Consider the following 23,798-nt stretch of genomic DNA (forward strand, 5'->3'; position numbering starts at 1 on the left):
GGCGCGCGGGCGGGGCGGCGGGCGGCTGCGGGAGCGCACGGGCCGGGGCGGGGCCTGCGGGCACGGCGGGAGCTCCGCCGAGGGCTGGGAGCCGCCAGGCGTTCACCCGTCCCTTTGACACCGGAGTCGCCAGGCAAGTGAGTTCAACTGCTCGATGCCGACACCTTTATAAGCCTGGGGAGGGGCCTCGGGCCGGAGGACTTACAAGCGGGGTGAGTACAAAAGTGCCCAGTTTCATAATCAGCCGGCCGCGGGGGAGGAGTGACCGGAGGACTGTCCCGATGTCATTTACCCTGGAGCACCCGAGAGTGGTTAAGGAATAAAAAAAAATGCCCTTCTAGGTAGTCAGAGACTACTCCCCAGACTTTTTCGTCTCTTGCGATTCGCGCAGGAGGAGATGGGGAGCAGCGTGGACTAGATGGGTTGGTTTGCTTTGTGGGGTCACCTGCCCTGCAGGCTAGTGGATGGTTTTGTTACTCTTGGTGACAAGCATAACTTGAATCAAAGTTAGTCTCACCAGCTAGGGCTGGTATTCCCAGTACGTGCTTTGGAAAACTTTGAGTGTGTGTTAACTTTAATAATCTCACCATGATAAATGCCTATTGTGCGGAAATGCTTGAAGTTTATCAGCTACTGCTCAATCGCCGTCCAGAATGCCTTCACATTTACACCTGTTTTCCCCTCACCTCTGCTTCCAGCGTGATTCAGATGTTTATTGCCTTGAAGTCTAGTCACTATGAAGAAAAACCCTCAATTATTTTTTTCTTCCGTCCTGTGCCGTATCCACCAGCCTGCTGCTTTTGAGTTTAACTGCCCTAATCCTGTCATTTCTCAAAGACTTCCCATTGCCTTTTGGGCAAGACCTCCCACAAATTAAAACTCAGTGGTCTTTTCAGCGTCATCTTCCACTTGTTTCACAAATTGTTTGACCCCAGCCAGACTGGAAAATTCATTATGCTTCTGCTCATTTCCACTTCCCTGCCTTTGCTGGCGGTCTCACTCTGGAAGAATGCCTGCCTTTTACTGCAGCCCGTCCAGTCTGCTCCTTGTCGCGATTGCCTTCCAGGGCCTCGATTTCCTGAGCCGACAGATCTCTTCATTTTGATCTCTGACAACTTTTATTGCTTATCTTCTCCTAGAATCATAGAATTCTAGATTTGATACTTCACGTCTGGTGAAAGTACTTTCTGTTTAATTTGTCTTGTTGGTAAGTCATGTCACCTAAGGAAATGTTTAGATCTGTGAGGATACTTAATTTTTCTTACTCTTTATTGTATTCGCCCATAGGACTTTAGCACAGTCAGCCAATTTTAGCAGTACTCAATACATATTGGAACAGGAAAGTAGAATCTGATGAATATTAACAACTCCTTATCTGCCTATTTTTCATTCCTTTTCTTCTCTTCTTTTCCTTCCTCCCTCCCTTCTTTCCTTCTCTTCTTTAGTTACTCCAAGTGCCCTTAACGTCCTTGAGTCTCATGTTAGAAACGACTTTTTTCTCTCAGTGGTTAAAATCATGGGTTCTGGATTTAGAATGCCTGCGTGTGAATCCTTGGACAAGTTATTTAATCTCTCTCTTTGACCTCATATGTAAAGTAGGGATAATAATAGTATCAAATTTAGTAAATATTCCTATTTTTATACTTCACCACTGCTTGTTAGGATGGTGGTGTCAAAATTTGTGAGTTAAAGGAATGAATGAACAGTAAGACAGAAGTAGGATTCTGGGTTCCTAAGTCTAACTTCTGATCTTATCAAGAAAACAGGAAATGACTGCTTACAGTCACTGCTCTTTTGTATCAGAACAAATGTATCCAAGACGGATGACATTGGCAGTATTGTGCAGTTTCAGATAACATTCATAGAGATAACAAATTTAATAAATTAGATTTAGGAAAAGGTACTGCTGGTTAATTAGTGGCTTTTGTTCTATCCATGGGGAAATGAAAGCATAGTTCCAAAGCATGGGGTGTCACCTGGGAACATTTCTTTATTTTACCCAGTGACTTTGTAAGGTACTTGCAAGGAGTACCTTTATTAGTTCTGATTAATGTCTAGTTTCATCAAATATAGTGGTGTACTTTATATGCAAAAGAAAGAAGGTGGGGTGGGAATGCATCAGGAGAATGGGGTCAGGCTAGAACAGTCAACTCTGTAATGTTGATATGTGGGGAGGAACTTTTTCACTTTGTAGCTGATGCTTGCAAACATGAGATATCATCATCGTGAAAAAATCCTTCCGCTTGTCCCCAAATTTTCCACAGCGATGTGCTCTCTGTGGGCTGATTTTATATAGTGTGAAGAAATGTTTTCTTTATTGGTTCTATGTTTACTCAATTCCTAGCCATTAGTTTTCAAGAATGACTCTGTCATGACACATCAGAGAAGATTTGCCACTGCCTCCATGAAACAGTATTCTTTTTTTAATAACTGGGAACTATTTTCATTGAGGGTTTGTTTCAATTATATATTAATTAATACACACGCATAGTATGAAGTACAATAACAATTCCTCTTAAAGGCATAAAATACATTTGAAGATAGTATATTTGGGAAGGAAATATTCATCTTATAGAATTTTCAGATCAGCAATTCCCAATCTGAGAAATATTGGAATTTTTTCCAAGGTAAATCCAAATATTATCTATAGACTGAATGTAAAATGTTTATATATTGGGATTTTTTACAAGGTAAATCCAAATATTATCTGTAGACTGAATGTAAAATGTCTAACACTACTTTTAAAAATGTACTTAGGTTATATTATGATTAGTAAAATGCATTCATTTTAAATTGATACTGAATTCATGGTGGCTTTATGGAATTTGTTTCTAAATTAATACAAAACAAATATGTGACCACTATTGGGTGGGAGGTGACAAAAAAACTGTTTGGTTTTTTTTTACATTAAAAGACGATCCTATTCAGAAAAAAAGTTTGGAAATCCTGGACTGAGAATATACACATACAGTCTCTAGATTGATATCAGCACTAAACCCATCACAGATAGTACCAGATCAAGCCCTGTGCCTTCTACCTAAAGAACCAGCATCTAGCATCACAGAGGACTTTTAAAACCTTAGAAGTTTTCTTTCTTCTCTTTGCTTCCATCATTAAATTAGTGCTCTTTATGATGGCGACTGACCCTTGTTTACTATGAAATTACTGCCCTTCAAACTGACAACTGAGCATAGCTACTTACATAACACAAAATGTTTAAAGCCTTTTATTAGCTAATCCTTTGCAAGAACCTCTGTGATAGAATGGTATTTGGATTGCTTTTTTACAACTACAGCAATGAAAAATTTAGGAAAGTTTCCAAGATCAGATTGTTAACTTTAATATTCACAATATGAGACCTTGAACATAGATTTTGTTCTAATGGAGGCTAACTTTTTAAAAAATTGAACTTATTCTAAATTTAGCCAGTTGTTTACCATTATGGGTTTTTTTTTGGCATGTACCACTTTAGTGAAGAATTTGTCTTTTATATTAATTCTAAAAATATATGTTAAATTTTAAAAATGCCTATAAAAGCACACAATTTACAAGCAAAATACTTGACTCCGTATTTCTCCAGACCCATTAGGAGGCAGCGACTGTTTTGCATTTCTCCCTGACTAAAGCTCAACACAGTATATTGCTAATTAGGCACATTTCTCATTTATTTATTAGTTCAACAATTATTGACTGTCTCTGTAACATCATTGTTATATAGATATAGATAGGTATAGATATACAAGTTTGGGGGTTGTATACTTTTTTTTAAGCCTCTGGAATCAAGAGTTTTTAATTTAGCTAGAGACAAATAGAGAAAAGGAGCATACATTTGACATGTTGCTACTCTTCTTTATTAAATAGCCTCTATAATTAATTTTTAAAATATTTTTTTCCTCTGAACTAATCCCATTCTTAATTTAATACTTGTTAAGAATTCAAAAAGGAAAACCCCCTTGTTTTCCTTTCAATGCATGTTTAAATAGTAGAAAGAAATAAAAATTGTGACAGTTTTAAAGTCCTCTAAGTAGCAAATATTCTTTTCTCATTGATTTACCTAATAATTTTAGAGTTTTCTTATGCCCCCAATTTTTCTAACACATTTAAAAATTCATATAACATTTGAGTGTTGAGTAAAAGGTATGGATGGCTGATGAACTGATTCAATGAGTAGATTAAAAAGCAATTTCTTCTATTTGTGGTCTCATTTAGATTCATTTCTATAGGTGGAAGGGACATAAAGGTAGTTGACATTTGTTCTTAAATCTAAAGGGGATGTTACCAAAAAAATCTAAAAGTGCACAAATACAATAATAATAGCTAATATTCTTATCTAACATTTTTAACTCACTATGTACTTTAAAAATATATTCATTTGTTTATTCCTCACAATTATCCTGTGAAGACTGTACAATTCTTATTACCATTGTACAGAAGAGACTAAGGCAGAAAAGGTTAAGAATTTGTCTAGGCCCTTCAGCTCATAAAATGACAGACATGGGATACAAACCAGGTATTCTGATTATACCATTTATGCTCTTCACCACCATACTATATTGCTTTTACCTGTGACAACATTTAATGTACCTAAAGTGTGTCTCTAAGTGTGATGCTCTCATGTATTTTTTTTTTTTTTGGAGTTTTCTGATCTCAGATTATTTTCAAAGATCATTTACATCCCTTTGCAGTTAGATTTTATTTTCCTTCATTAAAGAGAGCTTTCTATGTTATTTTCCCATTTAGGAGAAAATTGTGTGTGCCAGTCTTTTAACTTCCATCTACTAAGCATTTGCTAATTTTTACTGTTTTATCGTACTTGGTGCTTATAAAATAGACTTTTTCTAAAAATGTCACATAAAAAAATGCCATCAATGAATTTCACCAACGGCAGAATCTGGAACTAATTAATCAATAATCACAAAATGTAAAAAGAGCCCGACATTATTTGATATTAGGACCCTGACTGATTCTTGGGCTGCTTCTTTTGGTATACGCCATGAGCTGTGCCCTAATATCAGAAGAGCCTCCTCTTTTCTGTCATTCATGCATATACACTAAGTATTAATTACACACGTAGTGATGACGAATTAGGAATGCAGCTCTCCTTAGTTAAAGCACTTCTGTTTCATGTTTAGCTAACGCCTAGTTGCATGTAATTGCACATTGCCCACATCAATGTTGCTCCATTTATTCGACAAACTTTCTAGGTTTGTTATTCAATAACATTCTATGTCTCATGCAACCACAAATCATCTGTTTAAGTGAATTTCTTTAACTCGAGGAAGTTGCATTTTACTACTAAATCATCTGCATAATTTTGCATGATTACATATGGATTTATCTTACTTTTAAAGTATTTAATGTTAATATTCTTCTCAGGTATGATAAAAGTTTCTTGTCCTTCAATCTCCTTGATGATATCTGAATTACATTGCAGACCCCAAGGATAAAAACATCTAAAAAACTAAGATAAATTTCACAGAAATCCTAGGAATTGTTCTATGATTGATCCTTTTTCTCTGTTTAGCACTACCCCTAACAGACAAGTAAAAAAATTGTTGGTGAAATCAGTAAGCAATGGCTTTTTCATTTTTATTGTATTTAATAGTCCTGATAATATCAATTTGATTTAGAAAATGTTCCTCAAAAAATAACACATGAAAAAATTATATTCTATCTTGTAATGCATCTTATTCTATAAGGAATTATTTGCATAAATTGTTAGTATTTTATTGTATGGCTGACTGGACACTCAGTCAGCTTTTGAAAAAATAATCATACTTGAACCCTACCTTCTCAGAGATTCTAATTTATTGGTCTGGGAAAGTCCCCAAATGAATGTACTTTTACAAGCAAACAGCTTGGTGTTTTAACTAAAACATTTAAAGAAAGAAAGAAAACTGAACCACACATTTTAAATTCTAATCCCAACTCTGAAAATAAAGTGCTGTGTGATTTTGTGTAGGTCATTTATCTTCTCTCGACCAGACTTTTCCCATCTTGAAAATGCAGGTTTGAACTATATGACCTTTAATATCATAGCTTTCTATAACCTCTGAAATATGGTACTCTTGACCATACATATCTTTAAGCATTGAGTAGCTTTAGGCTAGTGTGCAAAGGCTTGGGCTAAAATATCCTACAGTGAAAGCACAGCATGTCTTCAAGATATGAAAAAGTAGTTCATCTTATAAACAGGCTTCTCCAGCTTTCTAAAATCTTACCTTCATCTCCCCTATGATCTTTGCTTAGTCTTCCTTTTCACTTTCTCATTTTCTTCTTATGCTTGCAACTTATTAGTCATGGACTTCACACACTAACACAAATAGAGATTTAGAAACTAGGAAATACAGATCCTGGTGCTGATCAAGATGACTATATTGTTGTATGACCCAAACCACATTTATGAAGAAAGTTTCCATTTTTCTGATGGGAAAGAAAGTATATTAATTGCATGTCTTAGAACCAGAAAAGCAAGCAAGCAAACAACTAAGCAGAAAAAAAACATTAACTTAGTAGTTAGAAGGCCTGGGTTGGTGTCCTGCCTCTTGTCTTGTGACCTTATGAACGTATTTAAAGTGCACTAGCCTTAGTTTCTTCATATGTGAAACTTGGAGATAATTATTACTGTTCTTCATTCATCTTAGTAATATCATGGCACCAAACAGTCCTCCAGAATGGCTGGATCCTTCTGCATTCCCACCAGCAGTGGATGAGTGTTCCCATTCCTCCACATCCTCTGCAGCACTTGTAGTCTTCTATTTTTTTGATAGCTGCCAGTCTTATGGGAGTAAGATGGTATCTCATTGTAGTTTTGGTTTGCATTTCCCTAATAGCTAGTGATTTTGAGCATTTTTTTCATATGCTTTTTAGCCATTTATATTTCTTCTTTGGAGAAGCGCCTGTTTAAATCTTTTTCCCATTTTTTAAATGAGTTGTCTTTTTATTTTCAAGATATAGGAGTTCTTTATATATTAAGGATATAAGTCTCCTATCAGATATATGGTTACCAAATATTTTCTCCCATTGTGTAGGCTCTCTTTTCACTTTCATGACAAACTCCTTTGAGGTGCAAAAGGCTTTAATTTTGAGGAAGTCCCATTTATCTATTTGTTCTTTTGCAGCTTGTGCTTTGGGTATGAAGTTCATGAAGCCATTTCCTATTACTTCCCTACATTGTTTTCGAAGGTCTTTATGGTCTTGGCTCTTATATTTAGTTCTTTGATCCATCTTGAGTTGATTTTTGTATAAGGTGTGAGATGGTAATCCTCTTTCCTTCTTTTGCATATTGATATCCAGTTCTCTAGACACCATTTGTTGAAGAGGTCATTCTCTCCCAGTTGAGTGGGCTTGGTGGCCTTGTCGAATATCAGATAACTGCATATATGAGGATCTATATCAGAACTCTCAGTTCAGTTCCATTGGTCAGTGTGTCTATCCTTGTGCCAATACCATGCCGTTTTCACGACTGTAGCTTTGTGGTATTTTTTGAAGTCTGGGAGTATGGTTCCTCCAGTTTCATTTTTCTTTTTCAATATGTCTTTGGCTATTTGGGGCCTCTTTCCTTTCCAAATAAATTTCATAGTTAGTTTTTCTAGTTCATTAAAAAATGCTGTGTTGATTTTTATTGGGATTGCATTGAATCTTTAGATCAGTTTTGGTAGGATAGATATCTTAATAATATTTAGTCTTCCTATCCATGAACAGGGAATATTCTTCCATTTATTTAGGTCTTCTTTGATTTCCTTGAACAGTTTTGTATAGTTTTCTGCGTATAGTCTTTTACATCTTGGGTTAAATTTATTCCTAGGTATTTGATTTTTTTATTTACTATTGTAAATGATATTTGTTTCTTGATTTCCTCCTCAGATTGCTCATCATTGGTGTACAGAAATGCTACTGACTTTTGTGCTTTGATCTTATACCCTGTGACTTTACTGAACTCATATATAAGATCTAGAAGCTTTGTTGTAGACTTCTTAGGGCTTTCTATGTATAGGATCATGTCATCTGTGAATAGTGAAATTTTGACTTCTTCCTTTCCTATTTGAATTCCTTTTATATTTGGGTCTTGCCTCAGTGCTTGAGCAAGTACTTCTAACACAATGTTAAATAGAAGGGGTGATCATGGGCATCTTTGTCTTATTCCCAATCTTAGAGGGCAAGATTTTAGGATTTCACTATTGTAAATGATGTTAGCTGTGGGTTTTTCATATATACCCTTTATCATGTTCAGAAAATTTCCTTGTATTCTGATCTTTTGCAGTATTTTTATCAAGAAAGGCTGCTGTGTTTTGTCAAATGCTTTTTCTGCACCTATAGATATGATCATGTGATTTTTTTCCTTCTATTTATGTGGTGTATTACATTAATCGATTTTCTTATATTGAACCATCCTTGCACACCAGGAATGAAGCCCACTTAGTCATGGTGTATAATTTGTTTAATGTGTTGTTGAATATGATTAGCAAGTATTTTGTTGAGGATTTTCACATCTAGGTTCATTAGAGAGACTGGTCTGTAATTTTCCTTTCTTGTGGTGTCTTTGTTTGGCTTTGGTATTACGGTAATGTTGGCATAAAATGAATTAGGCAATGTTCCTTCTATTTCAATTTTTTGGAAGAATTTAAGCAAGTTTGGTGTTAGTTCTTTCTGGAATGTTTGATGGAATTCATCTGTGAAGCCATCTGGCCCCGGGCTCTTCTTAGTTGGGAGGTTTTTCAATGACTGACTCTATCTCTTTACTTGTAATTTGTTTGTTGAGATCACAGATTCCTTCTTTGTCAATGTAGGCTGTCTTTCTTGTTGGAATATAATTTAACAAAGTATCCTCTTATGATAGTCTTTATTTCAGTGGGGTCGGTGGTGATATCACCCTTTTCATTTCTTATTGTGTGTATTTGCATCTTCTCTCTTTTTTTCTTTGTTAGTCTAGCTAAGGGTTTGTCAATTTTATTGATCTTCTCAAAGAACCAGCTCTTGGTTTTGTTTCTTTTTTTCGAGTGCTTTTCTATTTTCTATTTCATTTAGTTCTGCTCTGATCTTTGTTATTTCTTTCTTTCTTCTTTCTTTGGGGTTGGTTTTTGTTTTTTTACTAATTCCTCCAATTTTTCAGTTAGTTCTTCAGTTTTAGCTCTTTCTTCTTTTTTGATGTATGAATGTATGACTATGAATTTCCATCTCAGTACAGCTTTTGTTGCATCCCATATGCTGATGCAGCAAAATGATATGTTGTGTTTTCATTTTCATTAGTTTCAAGGTAGTTATTGATTTCTGTTGAGACTTCCTCCTTGACCCACTGTTTTTTGAAGAGTCTATTATTTAACTTCCATATCTTGGTGCCAAATCTGGGTCTCTGGCCCTTGAAGATTTCCAGCTTCATTCCACTGTGGTCAGAGAAGTTATTTTGTATGATTTCAACCTTTCTGAAGTCATTGAGACTTTCTTTGTGGCCTAGCATATGGTCTATCTTGGAGAATGATCCATGTGTACTTGAGAAAAACGCCTATCCTGCTGTATTTGGGTGTAATGTTCTATATACGTCTATTAGGTCCAGATCATCTAATATATTGCTCAAAGTCTTTGTTTCTTTATTGATTCTCTTTTGAGATGTTCTGTCCAATGGTGATAGTGGTGTGTTAAAGTCCCCCACTATAATTGTAGAGGCATCTATTCCTTACCTTAGTTTCTCCAGTGTTTGCCTCACATATTTGGAGGCACCCTTGTTAGGGGCATAAATGTTTATGATTGTTCTTTCTTCTTGAAAGATTATCCCTTTCACTAATATGTAGTGTCCATCTTTGTCTCTTACAATTGTTTTGAATTTAAAGTCTATTTTGTCTGATATTAATATAGCTACACCTGCCCTTTTTTGGTCATTATTTGCCTGTAAGATTGTTTTCCAGCCATTTACTTTCAATCTCCTTGAATCCCTGGGTCTAAGATGAATTTCTTGTAGACAACATATAGATGGGTCATATTTCCTTATCCAGTCTTCCAATCTGTGTCTCTTAACAGGTGAGTTTAATCCACTGACATTCAGTGTTATTACTTTCAAGGAATTACTTATATTAGCCATATTTTCTTTGGATTTATGTTTGTCTTATGTTGTTTAATTTTTTTTCTCTTTTTGAATTTTTAGTTGTTCTTACACTCTCCTCCACCTCTGTCTCTCCTGTTTTTCTCTTCCCTTCTGCAGAACTCCCTTTAGTAGTTCTTGAAGGGCAGCTTTCTTATTGGCATCCTCTCTTAGTTTCTGCTTATCTGTGAATATTTTGAACTCACCATCATTTTTGAATGCTAGCTTTTTTGGATAGAGTATTCTTGGTTGGAAATTCTTTTCTTTTAGTACCTTGACTATGTCATACCACTGCCTTCTTGCCTCCATGGTTTCAGATGAGAGATCAGCACTTAATCTTATAGAGCCTCCCTTGTATGTGATGGGTCTCTTTTCTCTTGCTGCTTTTAGTATTTTCTCTTTGTCTTGTGCATTGGATAATTTGACAAGTATATGTCTTAGGGTAGGCCTGTTGAGATTTATGCTCTTTGGGGTGCATTATGCTTCCTGGATATGTACATGCATCTCCCTCAATAGGTTTGGGAAGTTTTCAGCCATTATTTCCTCCAACACCCCTTCTGTTCCCTTTCCCTTCTCCTCTCCTTCTGGGATGCCTATAGTGCGTATGTTTGTGTGTTTTGCATTGTCATTCAGGTGCCTAAGTCCCTGCTGGATTTTTTCTATCTTTTTATCTATTTATTCTATCTGTTTGATTTCAGATGTACTATCTTCCACATCACTAATTCTTTCCTCTGCCTCTTCAAATCTGCTTTTGTTTTCTGAGAGTGTATTTTTGATTTCTTGGATTGTGCTATTGATCCCCATCATCTCCGTGATCTTTTTGTGCATGATCACAATTTCTTCTGTATGTTCTCCAAGTGTTTTAATATGCTTAATCTCTTCCTTTATTTCATTGAATTGGTCCATGATACACGTTTTGAGAGCTTTAATTACTTGTTTGGTATTCCACTTCTCTTCCTGGTTTTTAGTTTGTTCATTGGATCAGGCCATGTCTTCCTGATTATTGGTATGGTCTGTGGTTTTTTGTTGCCATCTGGTCATCATTTTATCTTGTTGGATTTATTCTGTTGATTATCTTCTAGTCTTGGGATTTAATTAGCTGTTGTTTTTTTTGTGTGTTTTAAGTCTTCTGTTTGTCACTTTTTTCTTCTTATTCTATTTCCTTGTTGTTGGCTAAGTTCCCTTGAAGGAAAATATTAGATCCAGAGAAAGCAAAAGGGGTAAGAAAAGAAAAATATAATAGTAGTATTAATAGTGAATATTAGCAAAAGAACCACATGAGATCTAGGAGAATGGATATAGAACTCATGGAAGCTGTGTATAGTTATGACTGTAAAAAACTGGAGTACCTATAATGAGGTATTAAACTGAATATGGGGAGGAATATACTATGAATTGGAAGGTCAGTGTGGTCAGGAGAGAGGGAAGAAGAAAAGAGAGGACAATAATATAAAAAGTGAATAAATTATAGAGAACAGATTAGAGGTTTTAGAGTAAAAAGTCAGGAATATTGGGCTAAACAGAGAGAGGTGGGATGTGAGAGAAACAGTAAATGATGGAGGAGAGAATGATGTAAAGGAAAGGGTATAGAATTGGTAGCCAAAATCAGTACCACAGAAAAGAGAAAATTGGGGATGAGTAAGCACAGCAATTAAGAAATGTTGCCTGCAGCACTAATATGAAAAAAGAAAAAAGAAAAAAAAAAGGAAAAAGAAAGAAAAAAAAAAGCAGAGCAAGAAAAAAAGAAGGGAGAAAAAAGAAAAAGAAAACAAAGGGATAGTGGCAGGGATAAAGAGGAAGAAAAAACAAGAAAACAAACCAACTAAAAGACCAGACAAGGTCTCAGGCAAAGAATCCTCTTTGCAATTGAGTAAACTGCTTAGGAGTCTGACCTCCCCCTTTCTCCCTTCCTCACTTCCCTCTCTCCCAAGGCAGTTTGGAAGGCTGTGTGAGGGTTCCTGTAGGAAATTCAGATGGGTCCCTCGTGAACCAATTCACTTGAGAAAATAATGACTCTTAATTTCTTGAGAGAGAGCACCCACCCCTTGCCAGGGACCCTAAATATGCTATTGGAATCCTGTAAATCATGTCCTACTGTCCCTCTCCCTTAGGTGTGCTGCAAGGAGGCTAGTTAATTTTCTGACTCCACCTTCTCCCAGACCAAGTTTCCTATCCCAGGGCATTTAGGTAAATTGGGCTCTCTTACCAGATTTGCCTCTACTCTCTTCCTAGACTCTCCTCAAGTCAGCTGATCTGCTCCTCCAAACTCAATAAAAGGGGGGGACCAGAAAATTGAACCTGCACTCCATGGCCCCTCTGTACCTCCCACCTAAACTCTCCCACTCCCGGAGTTAGTCTGTGACCAGAGGGGTAGGGCAATGCCAGATTTCCGGGAGTGCTGGGCTTGGGAAACAGAGGACTTGGGGTATGTAGGCCTGTGAAACATGGGCTGCGGGGGTTCAGGGGATGCAGGCGTGGGGTTCATGCATTTGGGAAACATGGGGCTTGGAAACTCCACCCCATGACCAGCAGTTGTCAGTGAATGCCACGGCTCTTAGTCCTAGGGGAGAAGGAATTTACCTTCCCATGGCTTCCAAGTTCAGTGTTAGAAACCCGCAGTTCTACCTTGAGCAAACACAACTTCTGCTTCAGTCTTGCCAGATCAATGTCCAGACACCTCCCACCCTGCAGGTTCCCAAAACAGCCTGCTCCAGTAGGACTCTGCCACCACACAGCTGGTCTATTTTAAGAGAGATGACTACGGTGCGCTTATTCCTGGTTTAGTATCTTGATCTTGAAACAGAAGTATCTACAGGCACTTTGGGTTGAGGGTATGGGCCATTGTAATAGAAGTTCAGTGATGTTCCTTTATGATTTTGAAATTTGTCATAGATCAGGCTGATTCCAGTGGGGGCCAGGTATGAGAACCTGACCTATGAGATGGGACTGAATCCTGGGAGCAAAAAAAGATCATATATCAGTAAATTCACAAGGCACACATGCTCCCTGCCATGCACAAACACAAGCACACATGCACCTGAGGAAAAAAACAATACCACCACCACAACAAAAAAACAACACTAAAATACTGACTATAAATAAGCGGTAACATCAGAGCCAAATCTCAGAGCAAAGACTCAGCCTTTTGCTTCAGTGAGGGCTAATATCTGCCTCTAGACCAGAAAACAGATATGGATCAACCTCCTCAGGACTCACCTGGTACTTATTGAACTTAAGATGCTTTACATTTCTGGATAATATTAAGATCAGAAAAAAAAAAAATGATGACATGAAAGGAGTATCATCCTTATGGCTCCTAGATCTTAGTCTCAAGTTTCTCTGGCTCTTGGGCTGAAAAACCAGCCTCACCATCCTTTAAAATCCTTGTCATCTCCCCAATCAACGTCATGAGCTTCCTGGAACAGTATTAAATTTCATTCCTCTAAAGACACCTTCCAAGACATACCTGCCTATGAAATCCAGTTATGGCTCTGCCTTTATCTCAAGGGATACAGTGCTTCAGCACCTCTTCTTCCCGGGAAGTATAATGGGTGTGCCAAGAGCATATGAAAAATGAAGGCGAATGAAACAAAAAAATCTCACCAAAAGAAAACCTGAGCGTTATATCAATCTTGGGCCAATTTCTTGGAGGCCTATGTCCTATCTAGATGACAGGGTTTGTCTTTAGACTTGGAGAACATTATTGCCCATTATAGCTGGGGATTCTGAAATTGCCCTTCTCTTTGTAGCTACCCTGTGGTGCTTTTCTCACAGTAGATTTTGTGGCACTCGAAGATGAAACCTTCTGCTCTTTGTTAAGGTATCTGTTTTTGTACCAAAGTTCCTGGCCCTGAGAAATCCTTGCCTCTCCAGAAATACTGGTCAAAATAGATATTCAAAAGCAAACACTGAATCAAGTTTGAATAACAGGAATAACAGGATAGGGATGGCTTTTGATCTGACAGGATAAACTCAAAGCTGAAGTACTAGAGCTGTTTGTAACATTTCTACTTTTGTGACTTTTGGGTTCAAAATATTTTCAAGACACTTCAGCTCCATTTAATTTGCACTTTTACTTCTTTCTTATCTGGGCAACTATCAAATATTTCAACTTAAATTCTGCCTTCTCTGGAAACCTTCTTTGATTTTTCCCAGACCATGTTAGGTACCCCAAGTTATGTGCTTGTATTACATTCTGAACTTTTTCCATTGTAACACCTGTTACTGCTTCATGCTTTTGCTTCTTGCTTCTTGCACTAATCAGTAAGCTCAGGGAGGAAGGGGTCATTTCTATCTTTATCAATGCCATGTTTTTGGTACCTAGCATGGTACTGGCAAAGAATATGTCTCTATAAGTATTTGGTGAATAAATTACTTAACAAATATATACTGACCTGGAAGGCACCCAAGCCCTGTAAAGATTCTGTGTAACACAATAAATAGCCAAAAGCAGTAATTTCAGAGGTATCTTTTGCTTGTGGAAGTACATGGAACGGCAATAAGCTGAAAATCATCACTTATGAAAGCTTTTAGTTCTTAAATCAGAATATTTTAAGAAGGGGTTTTTAAATCATAGTGGCTTTTTCTGTGTCCCTCAATATTTTTTTATTTTTACTTATCTAAAACTCTGTTCTCCATTGCCATTTTTTAAGACAGATGATTCCTTCCTCCTTGCCCTTTGTATTCTTATCAAGTCACTTTTCTCTTCCTCCTCAATCTTGCCCAATCAATTATATTCTTTAGAGTTTCTTTACTGAGTCTCTCATTTCACTGTTTTCTTCTCTCTCCCACCAGGCTTAAGGTCCCTCAACCCCCCAAATCCTCCACCTCCTTACCACCTTGAACCAATAGCTTCTTTCTTACTTCATTGCTGAATATCTTGAAAGAGTAGCCCACCCTCCTCATTGCCATTCTCAGCCCCTTGCAAGGTGGCTTCTATTTAAAGCTATTCTTCTGAAAGTGATCATTGACCACCAGAGCAAAAATATTTTCTCAGCACTTCTTTTTTGACTTCCAAGTTTTTTGTTCCTCTTCCCATTCTTGATTACCATCATACCTATATTTACATGTTGAAATCCCAGTGATAGTTCAAGTTTTATTCCAGAACCATGTCTGTCATGAAATTCTCTGTTTTGGCAGCAGGATATGATTTTTCCATCTTTCAAGTCCCATTTTTTCATGTTTCCTTTTTCTCTGTATTGGAGGAGCTACATGACATACTGGCATTAATCAAAGGCTATCACCTGTGCGAGTTTGAATCCAGACTCTGCTACTAAATGATTGTGTAATCTTAGGCAAGTTTTCTCATCCATAAAATGGAATGATAAGAGAATTATTGTGAGGATTAAATGAACTAATAAAGGTAAAGCTTTTAGAGCATTGCCTGGCACACAATATGTACTCAATAAGTATTAGCTGTTGTTATATTTGGTGGTGATTTCAAAGTTAAATTTTCCTGAATAACAGATTTTAATAACCTTGAGGCCAAATTGATGATTTGCTTGTGTTTGGACGTCCTGCCCCCTCTCTAACTTAGGCTTTCATGTAGTACCACTAAACACATAGCTGTTGAATTAATTTGATTTCCAAAGCTGAATTCCATATTATAAATTACAGAAAGAGAAGGAAATTACATTGTGATTAGGTTGTCTTGTATCTGGTCATGATCAAACATTACTGTATTAATGATTATTACAACTGTATTTCCTGTTACATTAATGATGTGCATATTACCTTATCTGGCTCCTGGACCAGTTTTGTCAAAACACCTGTGAATCAAATTGCAGCCGATGGTAAGCAAGAGATACCTATTAAGCAGTTCACTTAATAGCTCTTCTCAGCATTAATCAGGACCACTCAAAATGGACTTGGCATGGACAGTGAAAATCCTGTTAAGCAGAAGAAATACTTTGAGCAATCTTCAGAATATATTGCTTGTTGAAGACTATAACATCTTGATTCATGCTTAGAAGGACTGGTCAGAGATTAGATAAATCATTTTGAAAAAACACTGTGTAGCTTTTATTGGCAAGCTGACAACCCAGCAATTAGGAACCCAATCAACACGTGACTCTTGTTCCACATGAAAAAGTCCTGGGCACACTTGAGTATCTATTACTCTAAAAATTAACACAGGAATTATGCTGACATGTAAATAATAAACACACCTGCAAGGTTACTGAGGGAAACAACTTTGCCCAGGTCAATGGATTAGCTAAATTATTTGGTGTTCTCGCTTTTGAAGCATTTGAAATACTTTCATGAATGCATCTCTAATTTATGAAGGGCTTAGAGATAATGATGGAGTGTGTGTGTTAGACAGCACAAGTTATTCAACAATCTTGGGCTTGAAACAAACACTTTATTGAGATAGAAGAGAATAAGATGGCACTTATAACTAATAAATTATAAATAAATACTGTGAAAAAGACCCAGCTATTTCTTTTTATTACTAACAAGTTCTTTCTTGCTTCAGACTTGTTCATTGTTTGGTTTTTACATGTGTTTAATCATAACTTACCTTCTAAATGGAGTTCCATTGTATTTTGTGGGAGTTGACAGCTCATCATTTCACAATTATAAGCTCACTCAACCTTATGAAGCAGTACAGGGTCTTCTGGGCCTTTTTTGACTGAGACCTGAAATCATTTCACATTATGATGCTGCATTCCCAGGTATATATATTCATATATATCTTCTGTTTTCTTTCAGGGGAAAGATTAAGTAGTAGCTGAAATTTATTAAAATGGATTTAATGACACAGCAATTGGTTACTACATGCACTTAGTAAAGTTAAAAAGTGATCAAGGATACTTTAGAGCTGTTTCTCATCTCTGGGTCCTGGAGCCCAAGAGTTCTGTGATAGGGAGGAGGACAGAACCTATGTAGGACTCAGAGATGGGGGAGACGGCATGTGCTCCTCAAGTGGAGGCTTCCAGACTCCTATTCCCGTTTCAACAACAGCAGTTTTCCTCTTTTCTGTTTTGTGTATAGTTTTCCCATAAATTTTCACTTGAAGAAACATATCCAGTAATTGGTTTAAAGAGTTTGACAATTATAATTTCCCTGCCTTATAGGTCAAATCCTGTTATGATAAAAATCACCACATCTGAAATTATTGTGTAAAATTGAAGATTTCTCAGATGATGTTCTGTTTAAGTCTAAGCAATATTTTAAACACCAAGTCCCAATAAAACTAATTTGACTGGGCCCCTAGGATCTCTTATGATGCAATTTCTCTTATATCCTTTAAATCTTGCATCGGAATATTGGGGTTTATGTTCTTATATTGTGTTAACTTGGTTAGATGATTTGCATGCATCTTAACCTCTTGTTTAGAATTCAATAATGAGTTTTGAGTGGTCACTGTGTTTCTGATAAGTAAATACATTTTATCCTTTTAAAGTCAAGATCATTTGTTCATTGCTTTTCTCTTCACAAATTTTCAGAAAAAGAACATTTCATTCCAATCAAAAAGGAAATAACTATTTCTTAGACTTTATGCATTTGTTAAAAATGAGAAAGATTGTTCCCAAAGGTATAGGGGATATTTCAAGCACAAAGATGGCATTCTATAGTTTGAAACTAATTAGAGAGAATTTAAAATAGTTATTAGAACTTCCTAAAGTTACATCTGTTTAGAATAGGGATACAATACCAGTTTATAAAGATGAAACAGGATTGAAGTGGGAATCAGGGAGGGGATAAAGAACCAGAAGTGAAAGAAGGGAGAAAACTTACTTTACTGAGTGTCTGTTATATGCAAAACATTAAGCTAGGTGCATTAAAAGTATTCCTCCTTTTAATCCTCTCAAAAAGCTGGATTTTTCTGGGCTAGGCAAGAATGGCCTAGGGAGCACTTTTTAAATCTCTTTCCCTCACTGGGTAGTTAACTAGGCCCCTTTCCTTGACTTTATTGAATATTCTCTGGTGCCTGACTCTGCACCTGGAACACTGTCAGTGCTTAGTTAATGTTTACTAGGTGAATGAATGAGTTGGGGCTTCCGTGGGATTATACTTGTGAAAGCATTGAAAGGAGGGTTAAAAGCATTGGGTCAGGAAGTGGATGTAGCTCAACTGATAGAGCATCCGTCTACCATATGGAGGGTTCAGGGTTTGATCCCCAGGGCCTCCTGACCCACATGGTAAGCTGGCCCACGTGCAGTGCTGTTGGTGTGCGCAAGGAGTGCTGTGCCACACAGGGGTGTCCCCACATAGGGGTGCCCCACGTGCAAGGAGTGTGCCCAGCAAGGAGAGCCACCCCACGTGAAAAAAGTGCATCCTGCCCAGGAGTGGCACTGCACACAGGGAGAGCTGATGCAGCAAGATAATGCAACAAAAAAGAGACACAGTCTCCCAGTGCTGCAGGATAGTGCAAACAAATGCAGCAGAAGAACACACAGTGCATGGACACAGACAACAGGGGAATGGGGAAAGGAATAAATACAATAAATCTTAAAAAAAAAAAAAAAGCACTGGTGTGAAATCCTGACCACTCCACTTATCAATTGTGTGACCTTGGAAAGTTGCTTAACCTTACTGTGCCTCAGTTTTCCCTCACATTACAGAAATAGAGGAGCAGGTATAGCTCAGTGGTTGAGTGCCTCCTTACCATATACGAGACCCCAGTTCCCTGGTACTTCCTAAAAAAAGAAAAAAGGAAAAAAAATTATCAGTACCAAGTATTTAGACTTGTGCCTGGCACAAGATAAGAGTTCAGTAAAGTTTAGCCATTTTGAGGTTTGTGCTCCCCACTGTGACAGAATTGGACTCAGTTGTGGTTTCCCTACACATGGCTCTTTGGTCCCTTATATTTAACCCTGTAGTCGGTGCTGGAGTTTGTAGGTGTACGTCCAAGAGACTTCAATCTTTGGACTGTCCATGTGCCAGCTGGGCCCTGAGCCTCAACAGACTTGCAACACCTACCCTCCAGTTCATTAGACTCACCCAGAACAACTCACAAGAAAATGATGGACAACCACAATTCCGAGGAACTGAGAGAGCCTACAGCTGCTAGTAAGAGAGTCCCATCCATCAGTGAATGGGAAGCCTCCTCTCAATTAGAGGTGGAATGGGCATCACCAACCCAGAATTCTCAGGATTAGGAAATGAACTATGGAGTAGAGTGGACTTACTGGTGTTTTACTATAGACTTATTGTGGGGTTTTTGCCCATCCTTTCCATATCAAAAAGGTATAATTTGGCAAAATTAAACAGATTTTAAGAAAAACATGAAACAAAAGTAACTTCTGGATAAACCTCAGGCAATCCCAAAGTAACAGTCTTCTGGAGATCTAGATCCTAGCTCCCCAGAAAATTCTCTCTCTGTTACCACTCATGTCTAAAATGCCTTCTTTCTCTACTAGCTCTTTCCCCTCAACACAGGTATAAGAATTATCTGGCAACCCTAAAATTCCTGCAATTATATATCCTCCTCTAGGTAATAACTTACTTCTCTTACTTTCAGACAAACCCCTTTCAAAGAGTAGTCCACACTCACTGGCTCTACTTCCTTCCCTTCACAAGTCAGTCACCTGGCTTCCTGCCACTTTACTGATAACTGCTCAGGAAATGTACATCAATAACTTCCTTAATACCACATCCACATGTACTTTTATGTCCCTACCTAACATGATATCTCCATGGAGCTTGGTACTGCTATGCATCTCCCCCTCTTGAAATTTCCTTTTCCTCTAGTTTTTAAAATATTCCTCTTGTTCACATTTTCCCATGCCTGTCTGAATGATTTTATAAGAACAGGATTGATGCCATTTGAACTCTTAAAAGAAACACTGCTACTAAAAAACCCTAGATACTACTACATTACATATTTATTATTATAACATTACTAGTGAACTTATATAAATTTGTCTCTTCCATTACAATTCTCAAAATTTTGTTTCTACTCAATGAGTAATTTTCGCTCATTGAGTATCAGGCATATCATCAGGAACAATGATACACAGCACATTTTTCTTCTAAAATAAAACAGGAGAAAATCTCTACAACGTTGGGTAGGCAGAGATGTCTTAGGACATTAAAGAGGTTAACTATAAAAGAAAAAAACTATAAATTGGATTTTATCAAAATTAAAAGACTCTGCTTATTGAAAGACTTCATTGGGAAAATGGAAAGGCAAATCAAAGACTGGGTCAAACTATTCATAGTGAGTATATCTGACAAAGGTATCCAGAATATGTTTTAAAAATCATTTACCTCGATAATAAGAATACAAAAATCCCTATTAAAACAGACCAAAAAGTTCAATAGACACTTCACCAAAGAAAATAAACAGATGTCCAATAAGCAAATGCAGTGATACTCAACATCTAATGCAAATTAAAACTACTGTGAGATACTACTAAACACACCATGGAATAGCTAACAAGAAAGGCTGACAATATCAAGTTTGACAAGGAAGTGGAGCAATTGGAATTCTTATGCATTGTTGATGGGAGTGTAAAATGGCACAGCTGCTTTGAAAAACATTTTGTCAGTTTCTTTTAAACATAAGCTAATCAAATGTGGGGTTTCATGTTAATCTGGCTATTAATTTGGGCTGTGTGTTATGAATGCTAAAGTTGTGGGTGCCAGAGGTTTCAAAATCCTCTATTGCCCTCTTTTTTTTCTCTCATAACTTTAGGCTTCCTAAAGTACTCCTCCTCAGGGAGAATCTGTATGTCCTGCAACTTTTTCAACTACAATGCACAGTAGTTACACTGGAGCCCTTTTGGTGTGGTGGTAAGGTGTTTGGGAAGGGAAGTGTTCTGTATCTGATGATTAAATTTCAGTCTTTTAGTGAGCTGGTGTTTCTGAGCTGCAACCTTTGCTAGAGGGGGCTGGATTGTGAGAAAGACCCTTCCCCCAGGCGGGTAATACTCTAGTAGTCTTTCCCCTGGTGACTAGACTTTTTCTGTGGAGAATGCTCTGGACATATTTCAAAATGGTTCTTTTCCCCTCACCCTGCCAGAGCCAGGATGCAATAGTTTTTGGCTCTTTTTCATGAAAAACTGGTATGGTTCCTTTATATAAAACACATTGAAGTGTGGGGTCTCCGTAAGACTCTAGCCTTCAGAAGTGTCTCACTCACACTAGTTTACACTCAGCCTCCATCATTTCATAATCACCTTTTAAATGTTCCAACCAGTTGATGACTGCAGTGATTTCTGCTCCAGGTAACCAGATCTCTGCAGTGACTCTCCTGATTTGCCGGTCTTTCTAGATTTCAGTGATAGTTTGCCCTCTGACTTCAGCCCTCGGACAGGTCTAAGAAAATTTGTTGATTTTTAGTCTGTCCACCTTTTTATTGTTGTAAGGTTGGAAGTGATGATCCCCAAGGTCTTCACATGTCAGAACTAGAACTGAATGTCCATCAAATGAATTTTTAAGTAGTCAAGATGTTACTTTGAAATAGATTCTTTAGAATAGCTCAATCTTATTCTTAACAGCACTCTCCAAATAAGCTCAATTTATGTATTTTCAAATTTGAAAAAATATCCACTTAATAACCATTAGGAGATGCAACAAATTTGCCATAGAAAATGAGAAAACTTTTTCACCTTCTGTGAATTTCCTTTCCTCTTAGAGACACTCCCACACACTAAGTGGAATCCTGTGAATTTAACTGGTTGATAGAATCACACAGGAACAGCAGGGACTTGAGGAAGCTAATATCTAGAGAACTGACTGAATCTACTTTTTATAATTGGCAGCATCAGGTGTTCAAAGAATCTGTGTAATAATATTCTTCTTTCTTAGGACTCTCCATAGAAAGAGTGAACAATAATTGAGTCATAGACATTGTCATAGAAATGATCTGGAAAAATATAGGTTAAACTCACTGGATTTCTTTCCTTTATATTTTTATGGGGGGCAGGGTGTCTTTAAACTTACACCCATTATTCCTCTTTATTTTCTTGCTGCATACGCAATCGTCCAGGTGTGTAAGAAGCCTGGGTAAGCCCCAAGAGATTCAGCTCAACACTGAGTCATTCCCACTTGAAATAAAACCATGAAATTATTGTATTAGTATTGGCATTTAATCTGCTTCATTAAGTACCAAATGGACACCCGTAGTTTACCCGAGCTTCTGATTTGGTGGCAGGATTGCCCTAGGAGCCAATGGTGAAATCTGAGAGCAGATTCAAATCAGACTTTGTGCTGGAATCCCTGTGCTGATCTGGTAATCAAGAACAGCCACAAGAATGGGGTGTGTTGAATAGAAAGAAAATCCTTCAGGTATGAGCTGGGGCTTCAGCTGAGGACAAACAAATGGGATTTTTAGAGGGTAGAAAACTTTAAGAGGTACTCTTGCAGTTTAGAATAGACTGTAGTGGACCAAAATGAATGGGTATAGAGTCTTACTCTTGAAGATTTTAGGGAAAAAATGAGAGACCACTATCTATGTTTTATACACAGTGTTGTCTAAAGACCATGGAATGGACTAGTTGACATCTTGAGGGCTTCAGGGTGCTAATGATGAATTTCAATATTTTAAAATTTCATTCAAATTTCATTCTTGAATTCCAGTTCCCCACTTAGCTTGAGTCATAGTTTATATGTAAAATGGAGCTAACAGAACATGCAACTCTAGATAGTTCTGAGTTTGAAATAATTTCACATATGAAATATGCTGAAAAGAATGCATGGCATATAGAAGACACTCAAGAAATAATATTTTAATTACTTCCCCCTGCCACACACACGCGTATGTACATACGTCAACTCAGAAACAATTTTTGTCCATGACGAAAGTTACAGATAAACTGTATATGCAAAATGTCAGAAGGGCCCTTTTATTTTATTACAAAATAAATAAAAGTTTAACGGATAATAATTTCCTCTTTTGTGGGGAATGTTGCAATTTCATGGCAGTTTAGGCAATGTGTTCACATATGCACAGTTGTTGGATATCAGTAGAATACTTAATTATAAACAATGACACTTCAAAATTTATAGTGTGTAGCATCTTTGACTTTTACAAAAGAGAGAGTTGAGTAATAGGACATAATATTTTTCGAATGTCTGGACTTCTTTGTTTGAGGAAGATAAGTAATGAAGAAGTTATTAGTGTATTTACTTTGCATAAAATGTCATCTGGTGCAATATGGGAAATGATTTTACTTTTAACAGCTTATATTGTACTACATAGCTAAAGCATGAGGAGCAAAAAGGAATAATTTAAATTACTCCAGTGTTTTTTTAATTTAAAAAAGTATTATCAGTCTTCATTTTGGTTCCTGAATTGATGGCGGTTTTATATTGTAAATGCTGTAAGGTAAACTCTATAAGCCTGATCCTAGTTTTTTGTTAGAGTTTTTTTTTCCAGAAAGCATGAACATTAAAACATTTTTTAAGCTGCTGCTATTTGCAGTTATTTTGTTCAAGGACATAGCTAAGTTAAATAAACAAGATTAAACAAAATCCTGAGTAAAGAACTCCTGAGAGCACACATTTTTATTGATCTAAAGTTATAACTAACACAAACAATTATAACATTGTAGACAATCTGAGAGATTCAGTAATATATAAATTTTGAGTTATCTTTAAACTACATGTCAACCAATATTTGCTGCAAATACTTATTATTTATTCACTTAAACTTTTGTCATAGACTATATGATTATATTACTCGTATTAGAATATAACACATTTTACAAACAACTACTTACATTTACAGAACCATTATTTTTTCATTTTTGAAAAACATCCCTTCTGGCTAAAA

General features: G+C 36.9%; 1 long non-coding RNA gene across 1 annotated transcript in view; it reads left to right on the forward strand.

The window, feature by feature from the left end:
• The first annotated feature begins 19 nt into the window (after positions 1 to 19).
• LOC111765798 (uncharacterized) overlaps positions 20 to 23,798 on the forward strand; it is a 109,231-nt gene continuing 85,452 nt past the window's right edge. Inside the window, exon 1 of the long non-coding RNA XR_002798028.3 lies at positions 20 to 212. This is a non-coding gene — a long non-coding RNA (uncharacterized lncRNA). The remainder of the gene's footprint in view (positions 213 to 23,798) is intronic.

The sequence above is a fragment of the Dasypus novemcinctus genome, chromosome 1 (genome assembly GCF_030445035.2).
Source record: "Dasypus novemcinctus isolate mDasNov1 chromosome 1, mDasNov1.1.hap2, whole genome shotgun sequence".
In the NCBI taxonomy this organism is placed as follows: Eukaryota; Metazoa; Chordata; class Mammalia; order Cingulata; family Dasypodidae; genus Dasypus; species Dasypus novemcinctus.